This window comes from Diceros bicornis, chromosome 19, assembly GCF_020826845.1.
Source record: "Diceros bicornis minor isolate mBicDic1 chromosome 19, mDicBic1.mat.cur, whole genome shotgun sequence".
In the NCBI taxonomy this organism is placed as follows: Eukaryota; Metazoa; Chordata; class Mammalia; order Perissodactyla; family Rhinocerotidae; genus Diceros; species Diceros bicornis.
The window spans coordinates 35,427,068-35,450,386 of NC_080758.1; the positions used below are offsets into that span (position 1 = coordinate 35,427,068).

At 36.8% G+C, this 23,319-nt stretch overlaps 1 long non-coding RNA gene across 2 annotated transcripts in view; it reads right to left on the minus strand.

Moving 5' to 3' along the window:
• Window positions 1–5,898: 5,898 nt before the first annotated feature.
• LOC131418663 (uncharacterized) overlaps window positions 5,899–23,319 on the minus strand; it is a 154,006-nt gene continuing 136,585 nt past the window's right edge. For both annotated transcript variants that reach the window (XR_009222953.1, XR_009222954.1), the window contains one exon: window positions 5,899–10,219. This is a non-coding gene — a long non-coding RNA (uncharacterized LOC131418663). The remainder of the gene's footprint in view (window positions 10,220–23,319) is intronic.

The following is a 23,319-nucleotide window of genomic DNA, read 5'->3' on the forward strand; positions in this document are numbered from 1 at the left end:
GACAATATCAAAAATGTTAAAGCACGATTTACTGTTATTAGACTGTCTGCAATTTTTCCTTTCCCCTTTTTCTCTTATAATCCTTTTATTTTCCTTTTTTTTCATTGATGACCATCTATTAACTGTTTTCCCCATGAGTACATTTGCATGTAGACAAGTAATTAAAATTTTCTGAGTTATTCTTTGACATGAGTCCTAGAGAGGGTAAGTTTCTTGCCCAAGGTCACACACCTGATAAATAAGGGAACATGTATTTGAACACAGGCTGTCTTATTTGCACTAGATAATCTCCTCTATAAATGATCTGAAGTTTATGTGCCTACAAGTAGAACATAAAAGGAGTTTTAAGTGAGAAAAATGGTGGCAAGCATTGGCTCTAAAACTGCAAGATTATTCTCTCTCTCACGCCTGCACACACAGACACACACACACTTCTCTCACACACAAACAAACCAGGTTTCATGTGACGCCCCTTTTGTGATTCCTATTCCATTTCAAGGATTCCTTTGATATTCATTTCAGCAAGACTCTGCAAAGACAAATATTTTCATGAAAAGGGGATTGTCTTTATAGGAGCAAAGGATTGCAATGATTCTCATAGTGTGTAGGAGTGACCCCAAGGGAGGGGAAAGAGCACCTGTAGCTGAAGCTGAGGTAATACAGGTGATGTAGATGTCACAGAGAGGCACTGCCAGGCTGCTCTGCAGTTTGAGAAGCATTGCTCATCATGTCCACCGTTCCCAAATGGTTCACCTCCTTCTCCTACCCAGTCATCTCCAAAGGCCTTTATCTCCAGGATGAAGCCCCTCTGGCCTCATGTGAGGTCTCTTAACTTTACAACTGCCATAACACTTGTAGCTGTCTTATCATGACTGGACTTGGTGCTACTTCCATCTCCCTCTCTAGTTTCAGAGCTTCAAGGGCAACACGAGTGTCTCCTACCACAGCTACATTTCTCCACCGAGCCTTACCTATGGCGTGTGCTTGATAAACATTTATAGATAAGAGAAATCGGGCCTACACCAGGTGGTCTTCTAGCTAATTTGATAACTCTTCCCATATTTCCTCAAACATAAACAAAGACAAGTCAGCAGCAACCAACCAGAAGTATGTGACCAAATCTATTTGATGGAAGAAGTTGATCTTTCCAAGTGGAAAATGTCTTGAGTTTCTGCTAGTTATCTTTTCCATTCTCCATATGTGCCAATTATTTTTTCCACTCACATACATATACTTGGTGACCTCTAAATGGATGTCAGGAAACATCCCGCAAAATAAAGAATTGCCAAGATATTTTCAGGTGCTTCAGGAGTAAGAAGGAGCATTGTGTTAACACAGAGAAATTAGCATAGGGGCTGCCTTGATCTTTATTCACAAGGCTGAATACAGAGATTAAAAATCCTTTCCAGGTAATGGTAAAAATCCTTTCCAGGTAATGGTTAATGCTTGTGTCAAGTAAGAATAAAATTTTTACACTGATCCTAGATTTTGCAATTAAACATGCTCTTAGAGAAGCCTAGTCTAATTCCCTATATAATTCATTTCCAGGGCTATTCTTCAATCAAAATAACATCCCTTTAAATCTAATTTGATAATGATCTAAGCAAATGTGGCAGAGTACTCAAGATCTAAAAAGTGTGATGCAGACTTTCTTTTATTCAAAATTAAGAGCGAATAAGCTAATCCCATGAATTAATGGCAGGGCTAGAAATGGAATTCAGGTCCTCGGAATCCACAACTAAAGATGGCTGTCCTTTTGACTCTATTAATAAATCTTAGCCCCCTGAACACAACCCTGATGTTTGATCAGCCCGTGTTCTGGGACCTCTACCGATGGATCCTTCCAGTGGTCAATTCTATTGAGCTTACTGGTGTCCTCTTCTGAACTGAGATGTCTCTTTGCTCTGTGAAGCCTAGTCATCGTCACCCGGTAAATTCTTGGTAGCTTATGTGACCATGTCCTTTTGAGTATAAGCATATTTACCATCATCTTCTAGATTAATCTTAACACAAACAATTCCAAGTTTACTTGTTGGTAAACTGCATCCTGAATTACCACATTCAGGTCCATTAGAATTTTATTGCACCTTCAGTGGAAAAATTTCTGAGGTCTAGGATACTAAGATTTCAAGAAAAACTTTTTTTTAAGAACTCTGGTTTTTAAAAAATGTACAATTAATTATAAACGCTAATGTAAACATTAGTTCTATTAAAAGAAATATTCTTTCTCTTTAGAAAGATAACTGGAGTTTTACTAAGAAACAAAAAACCCAGCCTACGGTGTGCTAAATTTGCTGCAACTCTTAGCCTGCGCATTCAACTCTTAATCAATCAGGGGCTTGTGGGTGAGACATAGAGATCATAAAGAGCTTTAACACACTCATAGGTATATGATCTCAATCTGGCTGCCTGAGAGCCAAATTAAGCAACAAAAATCACAGAAAATTACACACACAACACACAGAATCAGATATCAGGTTTCCCCTTTAAAAGACCTGACAACACTGAGTTCACAGTCCCACAAAGCTACCAATTTGTAGTACCTGACGTGTTTTAGTAATGTCTGGACTTTTGGGTATGGTACAAGCTATACCCTCCCAACTGTCTTAAACTCACTGGTTTGTGTAACTTGCCTAACCCATAGAAGCACTGGAGCATGATAACTTACCACTGTTTTTACATATGTATAACGTATACATGTATATATAATAGATTTACATATAAATTTTTTATTTTGAACATGGAACTAATCTTTCTCATGTTCGATTCTTACACCTAGACAGTACAACTAACCCTCCTTTGTACTCAAAATACTCCATTTTTTCTGCTTTGTGCTAAACCTGAAAAACAGCAAAGTAAATGTGTAAATGGAAAAAGCAGTGAAAGGGTCAACTGCGTTTGAGGCAGCCCACAACTGTTTATGCTGGCATCATTTCACCCTGAAGATTTTTCCTACTGCTTTCTGGAAGCATTCTAATGTAAAGCGTTTTTCTGGTTTTCAGATTCAAACACGTTCTAGTCTAACCACCTGTGTATGCAATTGATTTGGTTTTAACTTTGAGCTTCATCCCTGAACCAGACCTGGCACCTGCAGAAGAAAATACCAGAGGCTAAAATAGAGCAAGCAAGGCCACAAAATAGTGTAATATCCTCCCACCGTGGTTCAAGGGGATGCTGTTTCGGGGTGTCCATTTCATCTCACAAGACTCCAGACAACAGAAGAGCTAGACAAAAGGAAAACATGTGATGGAGCAGTATTTATATTGCAATCTTTCCAACATTTCAGAAGGGAATGGTTTACAGATGTATACCCTCCAACGACATTTACACATCTACTGTTTTCTTAACCTCCTTCCCCATCCTATTACAAGATTCCTTTCGTGAAAAAGATTACAAACTTCCCTGTGCTTTTCTGTGATAAAGAACACATTTCCTTCTGATTACAAGGGAAGACATGATGAACTATACGATAGGCCAAGTGTTAATGTAAAATCAGCCTCAGAAAATGAATACTTTTATGATTACTTAAGCATTTGTATTTCATGCCATAAATTCTTCCCTGTCTGAAACAGACCACTTAACCCAGTCTTAGAACATCAAGCTGCTAATTTACACAGTATACTGACAGGAAACCATCTACAGCAATGAATGCACAGTAGGGGATTTTAACAGAAGCCCATCTGGACTTTTAGCTATTGAAGGCAATTTCTTCTTAATAATCTATTAAAGAGAGATGCCATAAAGATGAGTTACCATCACTTGGTCATAAATTTCAGAAGAGGCTTTATACAGGGCCTCTTATTTTTTCAATTTTTTTCACCTATTTTCAGTGACTTAATTCATCAACATTTAACTTAGTATCTTTCTGCCTTATTATGACTCTCAAAGAGTTTAAACTCTTGTTAAGGTCAAAGTTGTTGCCTTCAGGAAAGGATATCTATCTTGGACACGTGCTTTCTATTAATTTAGGCTTCTGGCTTCCTTTATAATGAAATATGTCTTCTTCAAAAAATCAGATTTCAGAGAGTGTTTGTTTGTTTCAAGGTTTTTTTTTCAAAATAATCCTTTTCTGGTCAGCCAATACTCAAATAATAAAAATGAAAGTCTGCTTATTTGGCAAATTTGAAATCTTTGGTGTTGAGAGGAATTATTTTAAATAACTCAAAAATGTGAGCATCTGAAGACTTCTTTCTTTCCCCTGGCTGTTTGCTCCCTCACTTCCTTCAAGTCTTTGCTCCTGTCATCTTCTCAGAGAGGCCTTCCTTGATATACCCTATTCTATATTATAATCTTGCCCCACCCCCAGCACTATCAAGTCTCCTCCCCACTTCATTTCAGTCTGACTACCATGCATTTAATTATTTCGTTTATTGTCTTTCTCCATCTGTTGGAATGTGAGCTCTGTGAGAACAGGGGTTTTCCATTGGTTCTTCCACTTCTGTGTCCCTAGAGCCTAGAACAGAGCATGGCACACAGTAGATACTGGAAAACATTTGTTGAATAAATGGGTAGATAAGAGGAGATGACTAATTTGGCAAATACAGAAAACAAAACAAAATAATCATGACATGTAAAGCCAAGAATGGTGCATAACACATGGTAAGTGATCAAATAAATTTTTTGTTAAATGAATGATAAATGTATACAAGAATAACAAAAATTTAGGGAAAAACTACAACAATTAAAGTAAAAGTGAAAGAGCTGAGATAATTACATTCCCAACATCTGAAGAGAAGTTATTTGAGATAATTAAAATGGGGTTATGAACATTGGGTTTTCTTTTCAGAGAAAATTTGCTAAAGAAGAAAAGAAGAAAATCAAATGGAAGAAATGTTTTAAAGTGAAAACAGTGTTTCAAAGTTGCTTTAAAATATTTTTAAATATGATTGCCAAAAAAGTCTACTCACCAAAAATGATTAAGACTATACATAAAGGGCAAGGAAATAAATAAAATCACCTATAGTTACATCCTTTAAATTCTAGTTCTGCCAGTAAGTGGGTATACTGAATATACTTCTGGTATTTTTCTATGAAATTTACATACAACTTTTAATAAACAAGCAGCAAATGTTCATATGCTGTGATAGTTAATTTTCTGTATAAAGTTGAACGGGCTAAGTATGCCCAGATAGCTGGTAAAACATCATTTCTGGGTGTGTCTGTGAATGTGTTCCAGGAGACATTAGCTTTTGAATCAGTAGACTGAGTAAAGAAAATCACTCTCATCAATGCCAGTGAGCGTCACCCAATCCATTGAGGACTTGGAAAGAACAAAAAGGTGGAGGGAGAGCAAATTCTCTCTCTCTCTGAGCTGAGACATCCATTTTCTCCTGCTCTCAGACATCAGCACTCCTGGTTCTTAGGCTTCAGACTCAGACTGGGACTTACACCATTGGCCCCCCAATTCTCAAGCCTTCAGAATTGGAGTGAATTACGCTACTAGCTTTCTTGGTTCTCCAGCTAGCAGATAGCAGATAGCAGGACTTCTCAGCCTCTGTAACCACACAATCCAATTCCTGTAATAAATCTCCTCTTCTATATCTATATCTATATCTATATAATCTATATTTATTTATCCTATTGGTTCCATTTCTCTGGAGAACCCTAATATATATGCTTATCATTGTGCTTTTCTTCTTACAAGGCACTATATTATAGTCACTGAATAGTCTTCTATGCAACCTGTCAACTAACTTCTTGGTATTCCTTTCTGCAAAGATGCACCATAATTTTTCTAGGTTCCTTCTTGTTAAATATTTAGTTTATTGCAAATGTTTGACTCTTCTAAATTAGGGTATGACAATTCTTCTAGATAATTCTTTGCCCATATCTGTGATAGTTTTCTTAAAGTCTTAGAAATTAAACACAAAAAAATTTAAAATTTTTGATATAGATCGCTATACTTTGTCCAAAAATGTTGAACTGATTTAAACTTCCATCAGCAGTGTTTGAGAATGCCAAATTCCTTGAGACTTCTTAACCATAACTTCAAAAAAAATCATATTTGCCATTTTGATAGATGAAAAATAAAATGGAAATTTGGTTATAGCAAGGTGGTAGAGAGACAGATATTCAAGGAGACCAAACAACACAATTTGGAATGAAAACTCCACAACAGTACATTTAATTTGCATTTTCATTTGGTTACTTGATATCTTAAATAGATCGTCAATGTTAGCAGTCCCTCTAAAATGATTTGTAATCATAAACCATGTTAGCTCTACTAACAGTGCCTTGTGCATATATATACATTTTACGTTAAACCTGTCCTCTACTTCGCTATGAATCATCTACACAATTTATAAACATTAATTGAATCTCATGCTTTCCTGTTTTTATCAGCTTTTTGCAGAAAAACAGAGGGTATGCAAGAATATGAGCATGCTAGGCAAGAAGAGAGTCAAAATATAATAGACCTATATTCTGAATTTAACCTAATCTCCAATCTCTAACAGCAAACTGACACTGGAAACAGAGTGGATTTATTTTTTAGTATGATATGATGATAAGCCCCCAAACCTACAAATCAATCTGAATTTTCGCCAGATCCCCAGGTGATGAATGTGCATACTGAAGCTTGAGAAGCATGGCCATCAGTTTCTATTGAGAATGGAGTGCAAACATGGTCAAACTGCCAGGCTCTAGACTATCTATTTCTGGCTATATATGGCACATTACGCTTAGATGCCAATGGAATCCATCTTCAGAAGGTAAAGAATAGGAAAGATAGAAATTTGCATAAAGATCTCATGAGCAAGTTCATAAAAAAATTACCAAGCAAAAAAATTATCTGATAATAAGAATAATCTTGATTTGAAGGGTCCATAGACTTATCATTAAAAAAAAATTCTAAATTTTGGATAAAAAGATTAATTTGAAACTAAATCTTAAAGTTATTTCTCCAAGTCAGCGATAGGAGAAGTGATCACTGGTTATTTTTCCCCGACTTTCCAGAAATTATGAAACTATTTCCTTCAGATTTTTTTCCCACTTACCTGTTGCTGGGTTAAAAACCACCCCCAAACCTAACAGCTCAAAACTACAATTCTTTATTATCTTTCATGACTCTGTGTTGACAGGGCTCAGCTGGGACACTGTTATTTGTGGCCTCCCAGGCAGTTGCAGTCAGATGGGAAGTGCACCTACACTCACCTGAAGGCTCTCCTAGGTAGATGTGTAAGATGGCTGACCCTCATGGCCTAGAGTTGGTATGGGCTGGGGTGGAAAGCTGGGCAGTTTGACTAGAGTACGTATACGTGAGCTGCACATGTGGCTTGGTTTTCTCAAAGTGTGGCAGCTGTTTTGGGAGAGAGAGTTTCCCAAGAGCAATTACTCCAAGAGATCCAGGTGAAAGCTGCAAGGCTTCTTACATTTGAGCTTCAGAGCTTCAAACATAACTTCTGCAATGTTCTATTGGTCCAGTAAATCATAAGTTTAGCCAAGATTCAAGGGGGAAGGGAAATCAATAACTACCTTGCAATAGGAGGAACAGCAAATAATTTCTTTTAACCATCTTTAACCTACCACAAGATTTTTAAAAGTTAGAATAACTTGCTTGACAAGCCCCAGTTTCTGGCTGCCACACCACACCCAGATCCACCACACATGTATTCAACACTGAAAATTATGCAATGGGATCAGAACTTTGGTCCTACATAGCTCACTTACAAAAATATCAAAGACTCCTTCATCCTATGTTAGGTGAAGTAGGCCTTTGTCCTATATACTGATATTTGAGGAGAACTCAGAAGTGTCCTTTACCTTACAAGATTTTTCCCTATGTGATGACTATCCTCAATTTTACTCTTCCCCAAGATCCATTCTCCCTAATCCTCTGATCAACTCTCTGCCAACTGGGCTGCATATTTTACCAGCTGGGCTCCCTTGCTCTTGGGCTTCCAGTAGAGTTTGACCAACGGCAGGCATTTGCCTGTCATTTATTCCCCTCTTCCTCCCATGTTCAACAACGCACGTCCCACAGTAGCTACGTCCTCTACTCCTGCCTCTCAGTCCTTCCTCCACAGTGCCACTTGTTGCTTGACTTCACTCCTTCTATCTCCCTTTCCTTCAGCTCAAGGGTTGATGATGACTTTCTACTGTTGCTAGATTCTGAATATCGTGCCATCCAGATTTCGGAACTTTTTTTTACATTTAAAAATGTTTTTCCTCAAAATAATACTTTTATGGTCAGCTAATAGTCAAATATTAAAAATAAAAGTGTAATATTTTATTAATCTGGAACTTTTGGTGCTGGGAGAAAAATAATAATTTTGTGTCAGTAACATCCCACTCACCATGAGAGACCACCAGGAAAATCACTGGAGACTTCCTTCACTTGTGTGCCTGACAGGCTCTTAGTTTTGTTACAGGACATTTAAAGAGAAGCATTTCCTTTCTGAAAACTGTGATAGGGCCCATTAATGGCTTTCAGAGTCCAAAAACTGTTGTGACGAGCAAATTGGTGCATAAGTCTCTTTGGTCAGAATTATGTTGCTAGATCATTTAACTAAAAGGGAATGTTTAATGCTCTATTTTGTAGACTACCTCACAGATAGATGGTCATGTAAGGAAATGAATACTGGAGAGTAACATTAGAAAAATGGTAGAAAAGGAGATTCCCTGCTCATATCTTCCCTCTGCAACAATAATTTCACAGCCATCCAGAGATAAAAGTGCCTCTGTGGGAGTTTTGGGATCCAGGCAGGAGATTGTGAAACCCTGGTGGAGCCCAAGACTGAGGAGGGCCATTTTGAGAAAGCAGGCCCACGTCCAGACAGTGGAGTCTCTGACTGTAATCCCAGCTATAGACCCAAAAACAATTCAATCCACCCATGGAGTGGGCTACATTTTCATTTCATTCATTGTATTCTTCAGATCCAGAATTTCTGTTTGGTTCTTTTTTTATGATTTCTACCTCTTTGTTAAACTTCTTATTTTGTTTGTGAATTGTTTTCTTGATTTCATTGAATTGTCTTTCTGTGTTTTCTTGTAGTTCATTGAGCTTCCTTAAAATAGCTATTTTGAATTATTTATAAGATAAATCGCAGATTTCCATGTCTTTAGGGTCTGTTCCTAGAAGACTACTGTGATCCTCTTGCCGTGTCATGTTTCCTTGATTTTTTATATTCCTTAATGTCTTGCATTACTGTCTTTGTATTTGAAGTAGCAGTCACCTCCTCCAGTCTTTATTGACTGACTTCGGGAGAGAAGTACATCTCATAGCCCTGCTAGAGATTCTGAGGCTTTCTCAGACCTTCAATGGATACACGTGCTCCATACTTCTTGCTCTCTTTGTGGCAGAATTTTTAAGCTTGTATGCCTTCTTTTGATCTTGTAACACACCAGGCCAGGTGCTGACAGCCTCCATTTTGCCTTCCCAAGGGCTATGCTAAAGCTCAAGTTTGTGGTCTCTCCCTGTCCTGCAGATTTGGGCCCACTTTCTGCACATGCTCAGTAGCCATCTGCCGAAGTTCACTCTTGCTACCACTGGGAGCACGCATAGGGAGCCACCACAAGTTGGGGGGAGTATGTCAGTGAGGCATGTGATGTTCTGAGGGTTGGGGGATCCATGGGCAAAGTGTCCCCAGTGGCTTGTCAGAGAGCTTCTTGATGGAGCCTGTGACCTGGTTAGTAGCATCCATGTCCCTTTAATGCCCTCCAAGAGTCCTCTCTCTTCCACCCCTCAGTCTGCAGCTCACTATTCAGTACTGGGGACTGAACAAGAGAGAAATGAGCTTTGGCAGTGTCTCACATAGCTGGGGAAGCTGGGCACTCAGTCACAAGCTCTCACTTTCCCCACTGGGAGACATCATGAGCCAAGAATGTCTCTTTTGGCCTTGAGCAGTGCAACCTTCAGGGAGGCGTGATGTGGGTGACATCAAACTGTTCCTCTTACCCTCTCTAATGCATACAATTATTTTTTTTTACTCCAATGGTGTGCTGAAACTTCTCTGCTGGAAACTTGGACTTCCACAAAGGCTCCCTCCTCCATGGGTGATTGTCTGAGACAGTGTTCTCCAGGGGCTTCCAGACCGTTGCTGAGAGGGACTGGATCTGGTTCATGGGCCACTGCAGCGTCCACAGCTAGTATCGAGGTCTGTATGCCTATTATGCAATGCACAGGTGTATGAGCTTTCTCCCAGGTCCCTTGGCACATGGCATTGGATCCCACAGTTCCCACGAAGGCCACTTTTCTCCATGAATGGATGCCAAATTGTTGCTGTTAAGAGAGGAGAGATTAGTTAGTGACAGTTTATTCAGCATCTTGCTGATGTCAATCCCAAGTAAAAGCTCGATGTTTATAAGTCTATTCCTCTGTGAATTGGTAATGGTAACATCATCTCTGTAGGGTTGTTATAAAGATCCCTGCATAGAATTCTAAGGAAGCCTAGGAGAGAGCAGAGACACAAGATGAAAGCGCAGAGTTCTGAGTTAGCACTTGGAGAGAGGCCACCCAGAAGAGCTACATGTTCCACATCAGACTATGATGTGAGAAAGAAATACTATTGATGGTAATAACCATTGTAATGTGAGAATTGTTTGTTATAGCAAGTATCATTCATAACTAGAGAAAGAATATTTTTCATTTTATATCATTTTGTACTGTCTATATTTTTCTCTAGGGAAATAGTTAAATATGAATGAAGTGCAATGCATCGGCCAAACTATTTTAATTTAGAGGAAAAATTCTACCAGGAGATATTTTATTTCCCAAATGGCAGTGTATTTACAATTTTCTCCATTACAAGGAGTTGCTCATGCAATATAACATGCTTTTAGGTGCATTACACTGTACATTTTTAAATGTCTTATCACCATCTCACTTGTTTATTTTAACTCACAATATATTTTAACTTTAAATAATATGTAAAATACCTGAAGCTAAGAGTTCAAGAATTTCCAAGCTCTCTAATAACCATGTCCCCATGTCAGATCTGAATAGCTATGGTGAAATGACTAAGTAGAAATTATTCCTTCTACAAGTCCTCCCTCTTCTTGCCCCAGATTATTTCAAGTACTTCTCTACTAAATCCAATCAATATGTAATTCTTCAAGCCATCATTTTTAAAAAAGCTATTAATTTTGGATAATTTATATTTAACACTAATGGAATGAACTATTAATTATATTGTTAAGACCCTGATATTCTCACCACTAATTAAGATAATATATAAAAGACATGCGCAGTAAATGATCATCATACTCATAACTACTATTATTATTACTCTTTGCTCAGAAGATATTTTAAGAATCTGTATTAGTTATTGTTTAGAAAACAAAATTACAGAAGTGTTTATGCTACAATCACAGAATAAAATAGTATACGGAAAGCCAGCATAACTATAATTAACAGTATTTTTTAAAATATATTTTGTGGTTAAATAACCTCAACATTGGGTCCATTTTAATATGGAAGTTCAAAAGGAAAACCACAGATTTCCCACTTATTTTTCTTTGGCAAATTCTGTATTCACAGATGGTACAGATATTTTGGCATTCTAAACTAAAGCATCTCTATTTCTGATTTTGTCTTGGAAGTCTCTTTCGTGGTTAGACCACATTTTGTATACTTCCGATGATGGACATATGATCTGAGCTTAGCCAAGGCAAGAGGTAGGCCACATGAAACATCAGCAAAGCTGCAATATGCTGCTGCCAAGAGGCTGGAAAAGACAATTTTATAGGTCATGAAGAACACTGGGACCCAGATTAAGGAACAAAGCATTCAGTGAATAGAAAAATAAGTATGTGACACTCATACAGAGCCAATATGGGCCTCAAAGAAAACTTATTTACATGGCACAGTGGGATAGGAATGTTATGTTTAAACTATTTTTTACCAAGAAGGGAAGAAGTTAGGGAAGAATTAACTTGTCTTTGGAAAAATTATATTTTTTAAAAATAAATTTATGTGTAACATTGCCAAAATACTTATTCTTCTCCCTTCTTTAAAGATATTCCCCTTGCACCAAGGATGAACCCCTTGTTGAAGCACAGCATAAAAAATAATATATTTTCATTTTTTATTTTCACGTGTTTGAGTTGCAAATTTCCAAATGGATTTGGCGATAATTCTTGGGCCACAAATAGAAATTATTCACCAAAACAACTTAATATCTTACTGTACAGATGTAAACATTCTTATAAAATTCACATTGACATGGAAAATACAAGCATTAAGAAATTAACTAATTATGACACAACTTGCAAATCAGTCTTGGTTAATCCAAATCATTCTGTGAAGAACCTAATATAAAAACCACCAGTTAGAATACAGAGATTTTTCACCTTGCATTTTAGAGTAACTGGAACTAAACTTGTCCTCCTGGTAGAAACAACTAGAATATTGGACAACATATATGAAAGAGTGGTTTTGGACACTGAACAACAGCAGTGCAAGACTGTGATGTAAGACAAAAGGTAAAACAAATGAGATGATCTCTACAATCCACCAGCTTTTTGCCTAGAGGCATGCCATACACTGTGGCACAGGGAGGGAGAGCCCAATCAGAGCTAGAAGGTCCCACTGTGATCAGAAGACAGAGATCAGATTTGGGGAATTGGAGGCAGCTTGATTTCGTAGAGGAGAATACTACAGGTGACAGAGCTGCACCCAGCTGATCCCAGAAATCAATATATAGGGTCTTTTTGAGTCTGTTATAAAATACTAAGACCCATATGAATAGGGTGAAATTTCCTGATGCTGGGCAAAGAATTCTGGGGAAGATTTAACTTGAACAATGCCATGAGTGTAGACAGGGCTAGAAGATATTTAAGTTCTATCCAGCAGGAGTGCACGACCTCAATGAATACATGGAACATTCAGTAAAGAGTCTAGAAGAGTTAACCTTGGTAGTAAAGCTAAAGCAGCACTATGATAAATGATAGTATAGACATGCCCTAACAAATCTTAAAAACAAGCATGAAAAGGATTGAACTGACTGCAAGTTATTAACTGCCTGCCAAAACAAAGTTCAACATTTTTTAAGGTAAACAACAAAATCCAGACTCAAAGACATTATATTTACAATGTCTATTATCTAATCAAAAATGATGAGACATATATAGAAACAGGAAACTATAACATATAACCAGAAGAAAAATATGTCAAGAGACATAGTAGAAATAAAGATGATAGTACTAAGAAACAAGGCTTTTAAAAGAGCTATTATAAATAAGCTCAAAGACTTAAAGAAAAACATGAATATCACACTGAAAGAAACAGAAGACACAAAAACAAACCAAATGGAACTTCTAAAGATAAAAATTACCATATTTTTTTAAATCATGAGATGCGTTTAACAGAAGATTAGACACTACAAAAGAAAAGTGAACTTTAAGACATAGCCATAGAAGTCATCTAACATAAAACAGAGTAAAAAAGACTGAAAAACAATGAACAGAGCCTCAGTGACCTGTGAGACAACATCAAGTAGTCTAACGTATGTATAATTGGAGGCTGTATTAGTTTCCTATTGCTGCTGTAAAAAATTAAACTTAGTGGCTTAAAAAAATTATCTTAGAGTTTTAGAGGTCAGAAGTCAGAAATGGGTCTTATGTGCTAAAATCCAGGTATGGACAGAGTTGCATTCCTTTTTGGAGAAAAGGAATTCTTCTAGAGAAGAATCCATTTCCTTGCTTTTTCCAGCTTCTGGAGGCCACTTGCATTCCTTGGTTTGTGTCCAATCTTCTCTTTTCAAAGCATATCACTTTAAATTCTGCTTCCATTATCACAGCACTTTCTCACTCTGACCCTCCTTTCTCCTTTTCATAGGAATCCTTGTTATTATACTGGACCTATCCAGATAATCCAGTCGTTTTCCCATCTTAAAATTCTTAACCTAATCACATCTGCAGATGTGAGGCAAAATGTTACCTTTTACCATGCAAGGTAACATATGCCAGGTTCCAGGAGTTAGGGCATGGACATCTTTAGGAGGCTGTTCACTCAGCCTACCAGAGAGTCTTCAAAGAAGAGAGAGTAGACAGGCAGAAATAAAAAGTAGCTGACAATTTTCTAAATTTGATAAAAAGTATAAACTCACAAATCCAAGAAGCACAATAAAACTAACAAGATAAACTACACCAAGGAACATCATAAGGAAGATTTTGAAAACCAATGAGGAAGAGGAAATCTCAAAAGCAGGCAGCGGGTAGGAGGAATGCGTGAGGAGGGAAGGCACATTACTTATAGGAAAACAAAGATTAGAATTTCCCCAGAAATTCAGAAACAATGGAGGCCAGAAAACAAATGAATCTTTGAAATATTAAACAACAAAAAAAATCTTTTTTACTACACAAAAGTATCTTTATGTCCTGAAGTTTCTTTTTAAAATGAAAATAAGATAAAGTTGTTTTCATCATATAAATGCTGAGAAGTTTATGTTTGTTTGAGTTTGGGGTTTTTTGTTTGTTTGTTTTGCAGCAAAACTGCATGATAAGAATTGTTAAAGGAAATTCCTTAGGCAGAAGGAAAATTATATCAGACAGAAAGTCAAATTCACTCAAAGAAATGAAGACAGCCAAAAACTGGTAAATATGTTTTTTCTTTTGGTTTTAATGTCACTAAGAGAGAATTGATTGTTTAAAGCAGGGGTCAGCAAACTATGGCCCATAGGCTAATATGAGCTCCTGCCTCTTTTTGTAAGTAAAGTTTTATTGGAACACAGCTGCACTCATTTGCTATGTATTATCTATGACTGCTTTCATACCACAGTGGCACAATTCAGTAGTTTTGATAGAGACATTATGGCCTGTACAGCCTAAAATATTTACTACCTTTAGGAAAAAAAAAAAATGCTGACCACTGGTTTAAAGAAAAACAATGACAATCCATTGTGGTAGAAATAAAATGTATGTCAAGCACACAAGGAACAGGAGAGAAGAAATGGAAGTATATAATTTGTAAAGTTCTTACATTACACTTGAAGTGGTATAATGTTATTTGAAGGTAGACTGTAAATAAGGATGCGTATGGTATACCCTAGAAAACCATTACTTAAAAATAGAGCAAAGATGTATAGCAGATGAGCCAATAGCGGAGATAAAATGGAATATGAAACTTACTCATAAAGCTAAAATAAAGCAGGACCCAAATTCATGCACCCAATTACAGAGCTTCAAATGCATGAAGCAAGAATTGACAGAACTAACAGGAAAATAAAACTAATCTACAAATATTAGTGACTGTCAGAAAAGAGTATACAGAAAATAATAAGACTACTGCAGATATGAACAACATTTGCAACGAGTGTAACTGGATTAACATTTAAAGAACACTCCACCCAACAACTTTTTTCAAGTGTAAAAGCAACATTAATGAAGACAGACCATATGCTGGGTCAGAGACAAGTCTCAATACATTTGAAAGAATTGAAATCACACAGAGTATATTCATCTACTACCCAGTAAAAGGACACTTTTAAATAAAATTTAATAAAATAAGCAACCATTAAAATAAGTTCTAGAAAATAAATACCCTGTTTGGTTTGAAGGGTTTAGGGGGAAAAAAAACCGTGAAAATTACCCCTTAAAATTAACCTTACCTAACAATCTCCACTCATTTAATTAATAAAGGTTTACAATATTGGGCGGAAATATTTAACCCCTTTTTAAAAGCCCAGAATTATGTAAGTTATTTAAGTTTTCTTTTTATTTTGATCAACTAGTAGAGATGTGTCGTTGGCAAACTGCCTCCTCGTACCTCAAAAAACACTTGGTCACCAGCCAGCAGCTTGCATTTTTGCCAGATGTGATACAGCCCAAACGTATTATTACAAAGGCAGAGAGAACTACTGCCACCAACTGCAGTTCAACTATTTTACAATGTACAGACAGAGCCACAAATGCAGTTGGATCTTGAGAACCACATTATTCTGTCAGGAACTATGTCACATGGAGAAAAGCAGCCCATCAACAAATCATTCACACGTGTTCTCTCTGTGTCTCGCTCCCTCTATGTGTATGTGTGTGTGTGTATAGAATATGCTTATAAATCATATATGTATATGTGTGTATATATAATTTCATGAGAATAAAGATATTTAAGAGAAATAGAAAAAAATATTAATTCAAAGGAGTAAGTCTTGGGGAGTCTAAGGGAGTTTAGTTCAGGGAATGCAAAGTTTAGGGAAAGAAAATCAAAGTTTAGTTCTTTTAAAAAAATATATAAACATTTCATTAGAATAAAAGCATCATTTATGTGAAATACTTAGAGTAATATTTCTGGTCCAACAGTCTAAGCAGATGCAAAATATTAGAGAAAGGAAGCAGGATCCAGGCTCAAACCTAATCACACCGAGATGGCATCGATTAAAAAACCCGAAGGTTAGCATTAATACTAAGGAAGCATCTGATCCACTTCTGCCTCCAGGAGTGATCACATCCAATAGAAATAAGTTGTCCCATCCTTAATAATGACCCTAACTTCTAGGAAATGCTGACTTGGATTCAAGCAAAATGATTCTTATGGGATTTTAAACATTTCCTCTTGTTCTACGTTTTCTTATTTACAGAAATTACATGTCAGAGAAGTTGTCCAACTTTCTCTTCACATCTGGCACAACTTCACCAATGTGCCATCTGAGCTGCTCAACTTTTATGAGAATTCTGATCCCCATAGCTGTTCAGGGATGTCATTAACCAGCGTAGGCGTGGAGAATGTGGGCTGCTTGGGTTCAAATCTCAGCTCTGCCACTTCTAGCTGTGTGACCCTAAGCAAGTTATTTTACCTCTCTGTGCTTCCGTTTGCTTATGGTTTCAATGAGGATGCTATAGAGATAGGGATGGAATGACATTATGTTTGTATAGTGCTCAAAACAGTGCTCAGCATGTAATAAGTCCTACATAATGCTGTTAAAAAAAAAAGACTCATTCAGCTAGATTCTCATTTTACAAATGTACAGAATGATCTTTTCTTTTCTGTCCTTTTCTCTCCCTTGAAAAACAATCTATTTTAAGATGAGCCTTAAAATTGGAAAACTCCAATAATGATAATGGAGGTTTATTCTTATAGGAATCATGGTAAAATAATTTCTGAAGACTGTAGAGGAAAAAAGCATGTATTTTTTTTCCATCAAAGAAAAACATGAAGTGTTTCTCTGCTTCCTTGACCACGAAGGCAGTTATTGCAATTTTAACCAAAAAACTTAGTTGATGTGGGCTCTAAGATTATATAACTATCAACTTACTGTATAGCATTTCCTGTTCTAGTTTGCAGACATAAATAAAAGTCATCTACCCACACACTTAAAATATCACCCCATTACATGATGTTTTTAACTGAGAATTCTGTATCTTCTTGTGTAAGTTTTACGTAACTTTTTACACTTTAAATTAATGAAAAGATATGTCCCGATAATAGATATTTTCAGTTTCTTTAGGTAATAAACTAAAGTAGAATTATTTTTAAAGTAGAATTATTAGGAAAACATAAACTGTTGAGGTAGTTATATTGAGTTGGTGTGAAATATTTAAAACGCTTACATGAAAATATCCTTTACCACCATCCATTTCTCACCCACAGACATATCACATTTTGGATTCAGAAGCACATTGTGGAATATCCTCACCAAGTCTTTTATTCCTTCGAATGCTAATGTCCTTCAATCTTCTTCCCGGTTGGTTCATTCAGAGACATCATTTTCCTATTTTGTATTGTATTGTGTTTTTGTTTCTAAAAGAGGTAAGATTTATATATGGAATCCAAAAAAGCTGAACTCAAAGAAACAGACAGTAGATTAGTAGTTTCCAGGAGCTAAGGGGTGGGGGAAATGGGGAGACATTGGTCAAAGTGTACAAACTTTCAGTTATAAAATGAATAAGTTCTGCGGCTCTAACGTAGAACATGGTGACTATAGTTACCGACACTGTATTGTATACTTGAAAGTTGCTAGGACAGAAGATCTTAAATGTTCTCACCACACACACAAAAAAGATAACTATATGAGGCGATGGATGTATTAACTAACCTTATGTAGTAATCATTTCACAATATATACTATACGTATATCAAATCAACATGCTATACCCCTTAAATTTACACAACGTTATATGGCGATTATATCTCAATAAAGTTGGAAAAAATAAAAGAGGTGAGATACTTTTCAGTATGACTATAAGGAAGAAAAATTCATTGGATTTCACAAAATTTCAAAAGTGATAAAACGACATTAGTATCACATATCATGTTTTACTCTTAGGATAGTACAACAAGGGTGTTCATTGTGACAGTCTATGTAGCAGTAAACAATTGAGAACAAATGCCCATTAAAAGAGGAATGGATAAAGATGTTGTGCTAAAATTGAATCATACAATATTATGCAACACTTAAATGAGATATATATACTTATTTAAGCATATACATACATATTATAATATGCATCAACTTGAAGAGATCTCAAAAACATAATGCTCATTGAAAAACTTAGTCACAAAATGATACATACAGTATGATAGAATGTATATAAAATCAAAAAGGAAAATTAATGTCATGTATTTATGAATAAATTATGAATGTATCTCGAAAAAATATAAAAGCATGGACTGGAAAGATGCACACCAAATTCAGATAATGGTTGCCTCTGAGAAAGGGGCCGAAGAGGGAAAAGTGGAAACTTTATCTTTAATGCCCTAATTCTTTTATTTAAACAACATTAAAGTGAGTAAATATTAACATTTGTTAAATTTGGGTAGTATGTATGTGTGTTTGTTTCACTATTTGCTGTGGTTTTCTGTATTTTCTAAACGTTTAGAATTAAACACAAAAGTACTCACTCATCTAATAAGTTTTTTTTCAGCTTTATTGAGGTATAATTGACAAATTAAAATTGTATATATTTGAGGTGTACAACGTGATTTTTTTTTAATTATAATTTTATTTATTTATTTATTTTTTCCCCCAAAGCCTCAGTAGATAGTCGTACGTCATAGCTGCACATCCTTCTAGTTGCTGCATGTGGGACATGGCTTCAGCATGGCCGGAGAAGCGGTGCGTCGGTGCGCGCCCGGATCCGAACCAGGGCCGCCAGCAGCGGAGCACGCGCACTTAACCGCTAAGCCATGGCGCTGGCCCTGTGATGTTTTGATATACGTATACAGTGTGAAATGATCACCACAATCAAGCTAATTAACATATCCAACACCTTACATAGTTAGCTTTGGTTTTGTTTTTATTGCATAAACGTAAATTCAGAATTGTCACTGGCTAGATGCAACTTTAATTTGAAGAGCACATGTCTGGTCAGTTTGTGGACCACAAGCCATTGGAGCAGCAGTTCACACTTGTCGGGGGAGATATAACCATTGATTCTCTTATTTCACCAAAAATCACTGAACACTAGATTAAGGGTTTGTTAAGCGGCCACTGTGCAGAAGCTTTACCTCAGGATAATTTTCTTATTGCCAAAAATGTGCAACAGCATTTTGTACTTTCAAAAAAGATAACATTTATGCATAGTAACACCAGGCTTGAAGTTATACCAACCTTTATCTTTAACTGATGAAAACACTGTATCTAGATTTGGGTATGCCCTTGTTATCACCCCATCTGGCTTGAACTCTCAGGTAGATATGGTATTATTTAGTATATAGCCTCCATTCAGAATTGACACTCCAGCCCACATTCCATTGATCACAGTAACTCATGTGGCCCCAAGACAATGGAGTGGGGAAGTACCCACCACACACAGGGTGGGAGGTAAGGAAAAATCGTGAGGAAATACTGTGATCGCCACCCAGTATGCATTATATTGGGATGCATCTGTGTCAGCTTGGGTGTCAAGATGCGGAGGGTACAAAGGTAGGAGAAATTTCAAAACACAATCTCAGTTTCAGCATTATAAAATAGACATAATAACTACATCATCTGACTTTGGGCAATGCCCTTATTCTTTGATTGAAAATTGTGGTTCAGAGAGGTTCAGTAACTTTCTTAGGGTTCCTTGGCTGGTAAATGGCAAATGATGGATTTGAACACAGTCAGTTATCATTAAAAAACTATGTTATTGACACATAATAGGCCTTTAAGCTCTTATCTGTAAAAAGGTATCATTTTACAACATGATCTCTTGCTACACAATCCATTAATTTGTGTACCTACGAGAGTTGCTACAAAGCTGTTTCCAGACATGGAGACTTGCTTTATAGTCTTTCAAAGCTTTGTCTCAGAGCCCTAAGTTCAGCTGGGACTAAAGCTCTTCCCACTGATATATCTACCACCAAGAGGCCTTTACCCAGATTTGAAAATGTATTCTGACAGAAACTTTTGGTTAGCTCAGATGTTTAGCCCCTGCCAGTGTTAGCTGTAACAAGTATTACAGTATTTTAGGTAGCACAGGAGAAAAAACTGCATACAATCTATACAAACAATAGTTCGAGAAAAATGTGCGTAGGTATTAAAAAGAAAGAAGAAAATATTAGTGTGACATGTCACTGCTCTCATATAGTACCTTTAGCACACACCATCATAAAAGAGTACCTACTACAATTCTTATTTAAGAAAAAATATCAGGGGGCCAGCCCCGTGGCATAGCGGTTAAGTGCACGTGCTCTGCTGCTGGCGGCCCAGGGTTCAGATCCCAGGCGCACATGGATGCACCGCTTGTCAGGCCATGCTGTGGCGGTGTCCCATATAAAGTGGAGGAAGATGGGCACGGATGTTAGCCCAGGGCCAGTCTTCCTCAGCAAAAAAAGAGGAAGATTGGCATGGATGTTAACTTAGGGATGATCTTCCTCACAAAAACAAAAACAAAAAATGAAAAAATATCAAGAAATAAGAAATTTTTTAGATAGAAAAAAATCAGTTTTCAAAGACGCCAACGTGTTTCTCTTCTGGGAATCTCAAGTTCAAGTCTGATCATGTACCTGGCCACACTGCTGGAAAAAAATTACAATTGGTTTATTTAAATAAATTTAAAAATAAACAAATAAAATAAAGTGAACTTTCAAAATTCTACTGCCAAAATAAACTTCACCCAATGGTAACCCTTTGGTATGAATTGAGTGGTAACATCACATTCAATTGCCCTCTCTTTCTCCCAATATTACTCTAATTTTTGGAAGGAATATTCCTTACTGTATATTTTAACCCAGAGAAAATATATACCAGAGATTTTTTAGTATCCTGGTAATAGGAGGAAGAAAGCAAGAAGAAATATCAAATGTCTTCCATGAGCTAAGGTTGTGCTAGATGCATTGTATGCCTTTCCTTATATAATACTTACCCAAAACTCTAGAATGAAAAACAAAATGATGATCAGAGAGTGTTAAACAACTTATGCCATGGCTGTGTGGAGAAATTAGGGCTTAAATCAATTCAGTTTAACTCCTGAGCTGGTCTTCTTGATTCAATGATGACACATCCACAAACCTAAAAAAGCCTCCAAACCATCATTTATGACCCCTGAAGTCTGAAATCTGGAAATTATTACCGTAGAGCACTTACTTTCAGAATCAAGCAATGACAAACTGACAAACCCACCAGTATTAACTTGAGTCTTCAATGCTCTACAAAACCCAAGGCATTTGGGCCACTGTGAAAACTGTTAGTTTACAGAAATGCAGCAAAATTGCCAAAGATCATTTGATTCTTTTTTTTTCATGGGCATCCTGGTGGTCAATGGGAGGAATTAGTCTTGACTTGTTAGTCTTATGAATCAGATGGGAGAAATCAATTCAGTTCACACATTAACCTACACAAATGAGCTGGTCTTGTGGCTCTCATTCATATTGTCTTTTTCCCATCCTCTAAAATTGTCAATGAATTTCAATGAAAAAGTCCTTAAGCACATCATGTTCTTTAAAATCAGTGTTGTATATGTTGGTTAATCCATGAGAAGGACTGACTGTGGTCTATATCTTAAATGGGGCTCCAGTCCCAACCTGAATTGAGACAGGTAGAGATGGGTCCCCTCCTGGGGCTGCTCTACTCCATCATGCACTGTAGCATCAAGGTGAAGTGCAAATGATGGCAAGATGCAGCTATTATAAAGCTACATGGAATTCAGCATCCTGTATGACCGCGTCTCAGACCTTCATTTGCATTAGGAAGCAATGATTTCATGATGGCCAAAAAAAAAAAGAGAGAGAGAAGCCCAGGAAGGAGCATGAAATCAGAAATTTAGAGAGAATGACTCAGAATGTTCAAGCTGGAGTGATCTGAGGGGTGAGTCCAACTCTTTCATTTTATACATATGGACTCCATGGACCAAAAGGATTAAGTAATTCAGGCGTGATTACACAGCATCTCTTACAGAGCCACGGCTACATCCCGCAACAGCAAACTCAATAATGGACATTTGCTCTTGAATCTGTGCTACCAGAATGGGTCATTCAACCTGCCTTCCTGTATTAGCTAAAATGCTGAGGTTAAAAGGAATACAGCTTTGCTTGGATGCCATATCTGTCTTAAACCAATTTTATGTGATATAGATATAGACATGTGGATAAATTTTCTTCTTATAATGTCTAAGCTTTTTTTATATACAAAGATACCAATGAAACAAGTTCTAGAGCTCAAGCAGAGCAGTTACAGACCTTCTGCTGTGCATTAGCTTCTAATACATTTTCTATTTTCTTGCCCTCAAAAAATCAAAAGTTAAGCTGAAAACATCCTTTAGATAACAGTAGTTCAAATAACTTTCTTGCAAATAAAAAACAGACTCATTAAAACTTTTGGCAACCTATTCCTACTATGTGCAAAGGAACTGACAGATTGCATGGGATTTCCCATAAAATCACACCCAAGTTCAAGTTCTAGCTAATATTGTGAGATGGTAGACTTTTGGAAGTATTACAAAGGGTCAATCTGATGGTATAAAGGAATCTCCATTCCTACCTCATCAAGCAAGATGACTTTTCTGCAGACTAGCCTGTGTTTAATCAGTCAACTATTATCTACTGCATATTTCCTGTGCTCAGTTAAGCATATAAAGAAATATGAAGTACAGCCTATATCAACCAGGGCCCAGTCAAGAAAACAGATAGTCTAACAGAAGAATTTTAACATTGGGAACTAGTTCAAAGGAAGAGCTGAAAGGTTAACCTAGGGCAAACCAGAGATGATAAATAGCAGAAAGCCACTACCATCACTACGATCATAGGGTCATAGGGAGGAGATTGTTCCTAGATACCAGGAGCTGGCACCTCCAGGTACTTTCTGAAACCATTTCAAGGGCTGCATGGCAGAAGCTTGGACCATAAAAGACACACAGTCACACAAGACACTGCATGATGCACAGAGAGAGGGAGAGAGAGATATACCTTGGTTTGTCCCCTACTCTCGCCCTCCAATCTGCCACTAATGCATCCTATCGGATGAA